At 38.8% G+C, this 10,160-nt stretch overlaps 1 protein-coding gene across 1 annotated transcript in view; it reads right to left on the reverse strand.

Annotated features, from left to right (window-relative positions):
* The window catches only part of CCDC173 (coiled-coil domain containing 173), a 37,807-nt gene that overhangs the window by 13,790 nt on the left and 13,857 nt on the right, over positions 1–10,160 (reverse strand). The gene's annotated exons all lie outside the window — the stretch shown is intronic.

Here is a 10,160-nt window from a genome sequence, read left to right on the forward strand (position 1 = left end):
CTCTAGCCCATCTTTGTATGGTTTGCATCTACTCCTTCTACAGAATTAAGTGCAGGAGTCAATCTTTTCTGAAAAGCCTTTAAATTACCTCAGACTAGGTCATTCATTCAGATGTACATTCTATGTGCTTCCAAATACCCTGTACATATGTTTGCTGAAATTATCATAAATTCTAATTATTTGTTATATTTATGTACCTCCAGCCCCCTATGGTGAAGTTCTTAAGGATAAAAGACAGCATCATTGTGGTGTAATGAGTTATATAATATCTCTTCTAGCCATAGTCTGTAACTCCCACCAAACGTTTCTGCCCTGCTGGGTCTGGGTAAGAGAAGGTGGGAGAAGATACTGATAGGATGACATGGTTCAGCTGTGGATGTGAGCGGACATCATTGTAATTGGAAACATTCGAAACTCTAGCCTGAGTATAAAATGAGTCATCTCAGAAGCAGGAGAGTCAGGAAGGGAAAGTGTCCTTTGGACCCTGGGATCCCTGTACATTAAACCTCCTTGACCCATGGACAGAAAGCTGTGATACTGGAGGAGTGGCAGAGAAGCAGCAGAAAAGGAACCAGCGCATGAGACCAAGCACTGGGCTTCCCAGCTTATGGAGCAAGTCAAGCTCAGTGACCTCAGGCAGGAAGCTTGCTTGTAGGTGGGGGCACTTCAGGCACTTAAGCGGGAGCTAGATTTGCTGACTTACACAGCTAGGGCCCAGTGCCTTCCGGCTGATGCTTATAGCAGTGTGGTATGGTCTATGGGCATTTATCAGCAGCTGACTAGAACAACCATGCCCTGAGCATTTTCTGATTAACTTCCCTATTAAACCCCATAATTGTGAGTATGGTGGTCAAGTTTTGGGTAGCCAATGCAATGAATTATTGAGCCCAGCTAAGTAGAGTGCTGGAGTCCTGCTATGGCATTGTGTGTTAATGCACGGGACAGCAAAATCAGTTTGAACCACAAGATTGGTGGTTCAAGTTCATGAGCCGCTCCTCGGAAACTCTATACAGCGTACCTATGTGGGTTGGAACCAACTAGACGGCACACAACAACAAAGTCAAGTGCTATAGGAGGAATGGTTTGGAGTTGTCATGTTTTGAATCATATTTGTATTCCTATTTGCTAGAAATGTTGTTGCTAAGTGACCCATAGCAACCCTGTATAGGTAGGGTTCCTGGGGCTTTATATCTTTATGGGAGCAGAAAGTCTCATCTTTCTCTCACAGAAGAGTTGCTGTTGCCATCAAGTCGGCAAACCTGTATAGGGTTTCTAAGGAGCAACTAGTGGGTTTGAACTGCTAACATCATGTTTCAAACCGACCTTGTGGTCTAATGTTTATTCTACAGTGCCTCACCAAGACTCTCTGGTAAAGTAATGGCTGGCAAATGTGGGTTTTTCAATAATGTTTGTATGAATGAATGAAGGATTGAATGAATGAATGACTAAACCAATGAATGAGTAAATAGTCTATTTTGAAATTTAGTCTTGAATGTCTCATCATTCAAGAATGGGGAAAGAAATTCTCTTATTTTTCTCTTTTCTAGCACATAGTCTTTGTTCCTAACTCAGGTTAATATTAGTGTTACTACTCCTGTTCTATTGTGGGCTTAAAGAAGAATTTTATGGGCTTATAACTATTTCAATGTTAAAGTTAAAGTAATATGAATTCTGAGTTCTATAAAACTGACATAAATATCTCTATAGCAAAGAACACAAGTTAGTGACAATTTTGTAAATTAATGTAGTTAAAATATTTATAAAAATAGGTTTACATTTCCCTAGGTTGTTTTCAGTTACAGAACTGAATGTTTCCTATTAAATTTAAGATGTAGCAATTCTGAAATCAAAAAGGCAACCTAAGCTCACATGTCAAAAATTCTTCCTTTACCAATACCTCACAACACAATCAATATAAAAAGGGAAATCTATACCACTATGAGGAGCTAAAGAATTGTCTGACCTAAAACTTCAAGGAGGAATGGGGCAGCAAAAAGCCCAGTGATTACAGGGTACCCTTTGTTTGGGTGAGGATGCATGGACGGGATGGTAACTATGAAATGTCAATGAAATGATAGATGATGGAATGAATGTAAAGCTAATGGTCTTCCATGTAGACTATCACACAATTCACAATAAAACACACACAAAAAAAAGAATAGCACAGTGAGAGATTTCTGGTGAGATGGCATTTTAGGCAGATGACCTACACAGACCAGACCCTCTACAACAAAGATACGAGAGACCAAGAGAAACAGACACAGATGAAAATCCTGGGGTGTTGAATTTCAGAGGAAATGTTAGCGAAGTTGGAGGAGAGCTGAGCAGGGACAGCAAGAGAGGGGAAATGACTGGTGAATGGCCAAGCAAATACAATACGACAAACTTGTTAGCAGTTTTGTCAACAGAAGGAGGATAGCTGAGCAGATTCACATCATCAAGGGGAAAAGTGTGGTTCCTTCTTTTTCACCATGCTCCCCTGGTGCCAGAGATATGGCTAGCTCCCACCCTTATCCATCCTCAAAGCAGACTGTGTTCTCCAGGTGTTTGAAATCATGTGGTTGGAATTCTCTCCAGTATGAAGTGGGTTACACCACTTGATGTCTAGATTCAGGTATGATTGGCTCCAGATGCACAGAATCCACAGAGCCACCAGACTAGTATTTAACCAGTCACCCTGACCCCAGCTGCTGTGTGGTTCTAACAGACACAGACCAGTTCCATGTAAGGCCTGAATGGATTAAGTACAACAAACATAAATAATACCAGTGCCAATAGGAATTCCATTTATGGCCAGAAACTCTGCTGTAACAGCCCTACCAGCCCACCTAATGAGTTCTGTGGCTTGCAGGAGTCCCCCAGAGTTTTTTATCTCTCTGGATACAATAAGTGCATTGTTTTGTTTTTTCCATTTGTTGTTTCATTGTTTTTGTTCTTTCTCCTCCTTCTTCTCTTTCCATTCCCTTGAATTTTATCTTCACTTTTGTTTTTCCTGCTTTTCTTCTGTTTCTCATTTCACTTCTTATCTTTTTTCCCCTTTTGATTTTTCTTTACTACATTCTACTCTTCTTTCTTTTTCCATCTTCCCTCTCCCTGTTTTATTCTAGGTGTTTTTTATTTCTTTTAAAATTTTTCCTTCTATTTTACCTTTTATTTTTCTCTTCTATAGCTCCATTTCTCTGTCCCTCTTTTGTCTTTATGGTGGTGGTGGTTATATGCCGTGGAATCGGTTTCAACTCAAAGCGACCCTGTGCAGGGTTTCCGAGGCTGTAAATCTTTGCAAGAGCAGAAAGCCTCATCTTTCTCACGCGGAACAGCTGGTAGTTTTGAATTGCTGACCTTAAGGTTCGCAGCCCGATTTGTAACCACTATGCTACCGGAGTAGTTATTATATTCTTTTTTTCTGGTTGATGCCTGTTTTTGCTCTTTATTACTTTCTTTTCATTATTACTTCCTTGTCTGTTTATTCTGTTTTTTTTTCTTGTGTGTATGTGTGTGAGAGGGGTTCTTTCTTTCCCATCCAACTGGAGACAGCATCCTTGCCCATGTAGCTCAGTTACAACTAAAACCCCTGCAGTTCCACCCACTGGGCAAAAGCCAATACCAGCTCCTATATCACCTGATCAGTGAGAGACAGTGGCCAGCACCAGACAAGTCCACCATAAACTGAATGACAAATGAGAAGGGTGTACACACTTCCATTCTAACTATACCCACAGGAGACAGTTGGTGAACATGTTAGAAAACAGCAACATAAAATCATCAATTTAATACAAATACTACAACCCCACAATGCCCTAAAGACAACAAAAAATTCTAGCTCACATCACATAATGGCTCAAACAAATGGTACCAAGTTGCAGAGTCAGAAAACATTTCTGAAGAAGAAAACGTAATTCGAACTAAATGAAAGAGAATTCAAAAGAATGATATTTAGGTATCTTCAAAGGATTGACAGAAAAATCAAGGAAAGCAAGATGAACACAGAAAAACTTTAGAAGAATTCAGAAAAACACTATAAGAACAAGCAGACAAAATAAATGAAATTTTTGAACCAATACAAAATCTGCTATTAGATATCCAGAAAATTAATAATAAGGTATCAGAAAGGACAATATATTGAAAGGACAGAGGAGTTGATTTGAAGCAATGGAAGCCTGAATTAGTGAGCTTGAATATAAATCAATACTAGCATGCTAGAAGAACAATCAGAATAAAGAACGAAAAATCTAAAGAAAGTCTAATAGTTATATGGAACATCATGAAGAGGAACAACTTACAAGTGATCAGAATTCCAGAACAGGAAGAGACCATAAAAAGCACAGAGAAAATTGCCAAAGTGTTGTTGGAAAACTTCCTTAACATTATGAAAGATGCAAAGGTAAGTTTACAAGAAGCTGAATGAACCCCCACACAGGATAGATCCCAAAAGAAAATTATGAAACCATATCATAACCAAGCTATCCAAAGTCAAAGACAAGGAAAGAATCCTGAGAGCAGCTTGGGAAAAACAAAAGGTACCTACAAAGGAGAACCAATAAGACTAAGCTCTGATTTCTCAGCAGAAACCATGCAGGCAAGAAAGCAATGGTATGACATATACAAAACTCTAAAAGAAAAAAGGCTGTCAATCATGACAATCATGAATCATGTCAATCATGAGGCATACACCCAGCAAAGCAGCCCCTTAAATATGATAGCGAAATCAGGACAGTTTCAGAAAATGAGAAAGGAATTTGTAATGACCAGACCAACTCTACAAAAAATGCTAAAGGATGTTCTTTGGACTGAAAACCAACAACAGCAGACAACAACCTGAGATTATCATACACGACAACACCACCCAGAACTCAATCCACATATAGAAGTATTTAAAGTAAAATAAATCTGCAAGACTGAAACTAAGGAAGCAAACATATCAATTTATAGTGAAGTCAACTACGAAGCCTAAAGTGAGAATAGTGCAGATACAGAACTTACAAGGGGTAAGGAAGTCAGGTAGATTTCAAGATAAAACAGACTATATTAAACAGAGAAAAAATAATAAATTGCAGGGTAACTTCAAAGAAAATTAACATACCTGCACATCCAACAGAGAAAAAAGAAAACCTCAGAAAGATTTAGTAAACATTAACACAAGAATGAAAATGAAAACAAAATCCACAACCAAAATGAACTCAGTGCCGAAAATTACATGGAACAAAGAAACAAGCACCACCACACACACAAAAAAAATACAGCAAAATGACAACAAACAATTCATTGTTGTTGTTGTTAAGTGCTGTTGAGTTGGTTTGACTCATAAGGACCCTGTATAAGGTTTCTGAGGAGCAGCTGGTGAATCTGAATTTCTAACCTTGCGATTCAAACCAGCCTTATGATTGAGTGCTTATCCTACAGTGCCACACCAGGACTCTCTATTGATAATTACACTGAATGTAAATGGATTAAACACACCAGAGAAAGCAAGACAAGAAAACAGGATGCTTCAATAGGCTGTCTATAAGAGATATATATATATAAAAAAAAATGGAGACGTCTAAATGCCTATCAACAGAAGAATAGTTAAACTTTGATACATACACACAACAGAATACTATGCAATGTTGAATACTGATGAATCTGTGAAATACCTCACAACATGGATGAAGCTGGTCGACATTATGCTGAGTGAAATTAATCAATCACAAAAGGATGAATATCACATGAGACCAATGTTATAAAAAATCAAGAAAATGTTTTCTTGTTAAAAGAAATTCTATGATCATTTGGAGAGAGTAAATGCAAGTTAATATGGTTGACAGGGCAGGCAATATACAACGAGGGAGGTTAGAGGAAAGATGAAGGTAACAGGAGACACAAACAGGAGGAATGCAACAGTTAAAGTGAATAGAGGTAAACTATTGTACATGGAGGGGATTGTAATCACTGCAATAAAGCAAAGTATATTATCTGATGAATATCAAACTGATGCCCTGCTCTGTAAACCTTCACTCAGTTCACAATAAAAAGTTTTCTTAAAAAAGCACAGTTAATGATAAGTAACACTGGGCCACCCACCACCATACGTAAGGGTAAAATAAAGTCCACTGTGAAGACTTTAAACTGATCTCAGAGCTTGACAAATATCTCCCAGGTTGTACTGAAAATGTTGTTAGGTACCATGGAGTTGGTTCCAGTTCATAGTGACCCTATGCATAACAGAATGAAACACTGCCCAGTCCTGTGCCATTCTCGCAGTTCTTACACTTGAGCCCACTGCTGCTGCCACTGTGCCAATCCATCTTGTTGGGTGGGTTTCCCTCTTTTTGATGACCCTCCCACTTTACCAAGCATAATGTCCTTCTCCAGGAACTGATCCCTCTTGATAGATGTCGAAAGTATCAGAGACGAAGTCTGGTCAACCTGTCTTCTAAGGAGCATTGTGACTGTACTTCTTCCAACACAGATTTGTTTGTTCTGCTGGTAGTCCATGGTAGCTTCAATAAGCCAAAGGAAAAAAACTAAAAAACAAATTCCAAACCTTCTTGAACCTCTAACCTATTTCACAGGCCACAATGAAAGGGGACGCTGTGGCCCAAACACAAACTCCATGCCTGTGAAGGTATTAGCAGTGGTCCAGTACCTGCTGGAAATAAGCCTGCTGCCTTTCATTGTCTTGGAACTGCAAAGGTCAATAGAAGAAGTCAGATTTCTCAAAGGTGATAATCATTGGTCAGACACTTGACTCTTCCTGTCAACAGCTCTCTGTTGATCTCTATGTTGTTACGTGCTGTGGCATCTCTTCCAACTCAAAGCAATCCTTATAGGTTTTCTGAGGCTGTAAATCTTTGTGGCAGAGAAAGCCTCATCTTTCTCCCAGAGAGCGACTGGTGGACTCAAACTGCAGACCTTGAGGTTCGCAGTCCAGTGATTTTACTACAGAGTTCTATACTACTGAAGAAACAAATTACAATAAATCCAAAGGGTTTCAATCCTTCTTACTAAGGATTGAAAGAACTGACGAGCATTCAGAACAATTTGGCAACACTAGCATTCTGGGAATTGATGTTTGTGTCACTTAGACAATTGTGCCTCTTAGAAATAATATTATAGGTATGATATTTATTTAATATTTGTTATATAATGTATACAATTTACAGATGGAGCACAGTGGCTCTGAAGGGAGCACTGGATTGCTAGCCACAAGGTCTGTAGTTCGAGCCCACAAACTGCTCCACAGGAGAAAGATTAGGTTTTCTTTCTTTCTTTCCCTTTCCCTTTCCCCTTTCCCTTCCCTTCCCTTAATACAACCCTGTTGCACACCTTTCTTAATTTTAAACCATTCAGTATTTCCATGTTCTGTTTGGACAACTGTCTCTTGGTCTGTGTACAGATTCCTTATGAGCATAATTAAGTTTTCCGGAATAGTCATACTTCGCAATGTTGTCCATAGCTTGTTACAATCCACACAATCGAAAGCCTTTGCATAGTCAATAAAGCACAGGTAAACATCTTTCTAATATTCTCTGCTTTCAGCCAAGATCCAATGGACATCAGCAATGATATCCCTCGTTCCACAGCCTTTTCTGAATCTGGATTGAACTTCTGGAAGTTCTCTCTCAATGTATGCTTGCAGCTGTTTCTGTATTAACTTTAGTAAAGCTTTACTCGCATGGGATAACAAAGAGATTGTCTGATGATTTCTACATTCCATTGGGTCAACTCTCTTTGGAATGGACACAAATATGGATCTCTTCCAATCAGTTGGCCAGACAGTTGTTTTCCAAATTTCATGGCAGAGATGAGTGAGTGCCTCCTGTGCCGCCTCACTTCCTTGAAAGATTTTAATTTTTTTTCCCATCAATTTCCTGGTGCCTTGTTCTTTGCCAATTCTTTCAATGCATCTTAGACTCCTTCTTCAGTATAATTGGCTCTTGATCATATGCTACCTCTTGAAATGGTTGAACAATAACCATTTCCTTTTGGTACAGTGATCCTGTGTATTCCTTCCATCTTCTTTTGATACTTTCTGCATCTTTAAATAATTTGCCCAGAGAATCCTTCAATAACAAAAGTCGAGGATTGAATTTTTTCTTCAGTTCCCCCAGCTTGAGAAATGCTGAGCGTGTTTTCTTCCTTTTTGGTTTTCTGACTCCAGATCTTTGTACATTTTGTTGTAATATTTGGCTTTTATCTTCTTGAGATGATCCTTGAAATTTTCTGTTCATCTCTTGTACCTCCTCATTTCTTCCATTTGCTTCAGTATCTCTACACTGGAGAGAAAATTTCAGAGTCTCTTCTGACATCCATTTTGACTTTTTCCTTCTTTCTTGTCTTCTTAATGACTTTTTGCTTTCTACCTGTATGATGTTCTTGATGTCATCCCACACTCTTCTGGTCTTCAGTCTTTAGTGTTTAATATATCAAATCTGTTCTTCAGATGATCTCTATATTCAGGTAAGATATATTCAAGGTCATATTTTGGCTCTCGTGGACTTGTTTTCATTTTCTTCAGCTTCAGTTTGAATTTGCATATGAGCAATTGATGGTCTGTTCCACAATCTGCCCCTGGCCTTGTTTTGACTGACGATTTGGAGCTTTTCCATTGTCTCTTTCTGAAGATGTAGTCAATTTGATTTCTGTGTATTCCATCTGGCGAGGTCCATGTGTATAGTTGTCTCTTATGATGGCTAAAAAAGGTATTTGAAATGAACAAATCATTGATTTTTCAGAATTCTATCATGCATTCTCCAGCATCAGTTCTATAACCAAGGCCATATTTTCCAACTACTGATCCTTCTCTTCCTCTTTGTTCCCAGCCTTTGCATTCCAATCACTGCTAATGATCAAAACATCTTGATTGCATATTTGATCAATCTCAGATTGAAAAAGTTGGTAGAATTCTTCTATATCATCCTCACTGGCTCTAGAGGTTGGTGCATAAATTTGATTAATATTGGTATTAACTTGTCTTCCTTGTAGGCGCATGGATATTATCATATCACAGACAACGTTGTACCTCATGATTGATCTGGATATGTTCTTTTTGACAATGAATGCAACACCATTCCTCTTCAATTTGTCATTCCCGGCATAGTAAACCACATGGTCATCAGATTCAAAATGGCCAATACCGGTCCATTTCAGCTCACTAATGCCTAAGATATTGATGTTTATGTGTTCCATTTCATTTTTGACAATTTCTCATTTTCCTAGATTCATACTTTGTACAGTCAATGTTCTGATTATTAATGGATGTTTACAGCCGTGTCTCTTCATTTTGAGGTGTGCCCCATCAGCAAATGAAGGTCCTATGGGCTTTACTCCCACGGGCTTTACTCCATTCGCATCATCATGGTCAAGTCTACTTTGAGGAGGTAGCTCTTCCACAGTTTCATTTTGAGTGCCTTTCAACCTGAGGGGCTCTTTTTCCGGCACCATATCTGACAGTGTTTCTCTGCTATTCACAAGGTTTTCAGTGAGTAAATATTTGGAAGTAGTTCATCACTCTTTCTTCCTAGTCTTTCTTCATCTGGAAGCTCATCTGAAACCTGTCCACCATGGGTAACCCTGCAGGTATTTAAAATATCAGTGGCATAGCTTCCAGAATAGCAGCAACTCACAAGCTACCACAGTATGACAAACTGACAGATGTGCGGTGGAGAGCCCATAGATTACAGCAAACCTAGCCAGTCCAGCAGCTTAAAGATCTGTCCAGCATAGCCCATTATAGAATACCAACACTACACCGGCCAATCCACAGACTCACGGAAAAGAAATATTCACTGTTGCATGTGGCTAGATTGTATGGTTGTTTATTATGCAACATTACGATTTGATGGCACTTAATAACAACAACATTGTGGTAATAGCAATGACTATATCTGAGTAAAGGGGTCCTGGTCCACACTGTAGGACAAGACCCAACCTCTAACCACAAAGTTAGTGTTCAAACCCACTAGCCACTCCTCGGAAACCCTATAGAGGGTCATTATGAGGCAGAACTGATTTGACAACACTTAGCAATAACCATATCTGTGTAAGGAGTTAATAGTGATTTTTAACCACTTTCCTTGTACTTTGTCTCCTGAGTGGGTATTTTAGAATGTGTTACTTTTATAATCAGAAAAAAAAACTATTTATTATGAGATAAAAAGGAGGGCAAAAAAAGGCAATTG

Source organism: Chrysochloris asiatica, unplaced genomic scaffold, assembly GCF_000296735.1.
Source record: "Chrysochloris asiatica unplaced genomic scaffold, ChrAsi1.0 scaffold00099, whole genome shotgun sequence".
Lineage (NCBI taxonomy): Eukaryota > Metazoa > Chordata > Mammalia > Afrosoricida > Chrysochloridae > Chrysochloris > Chrysochloris asiatica.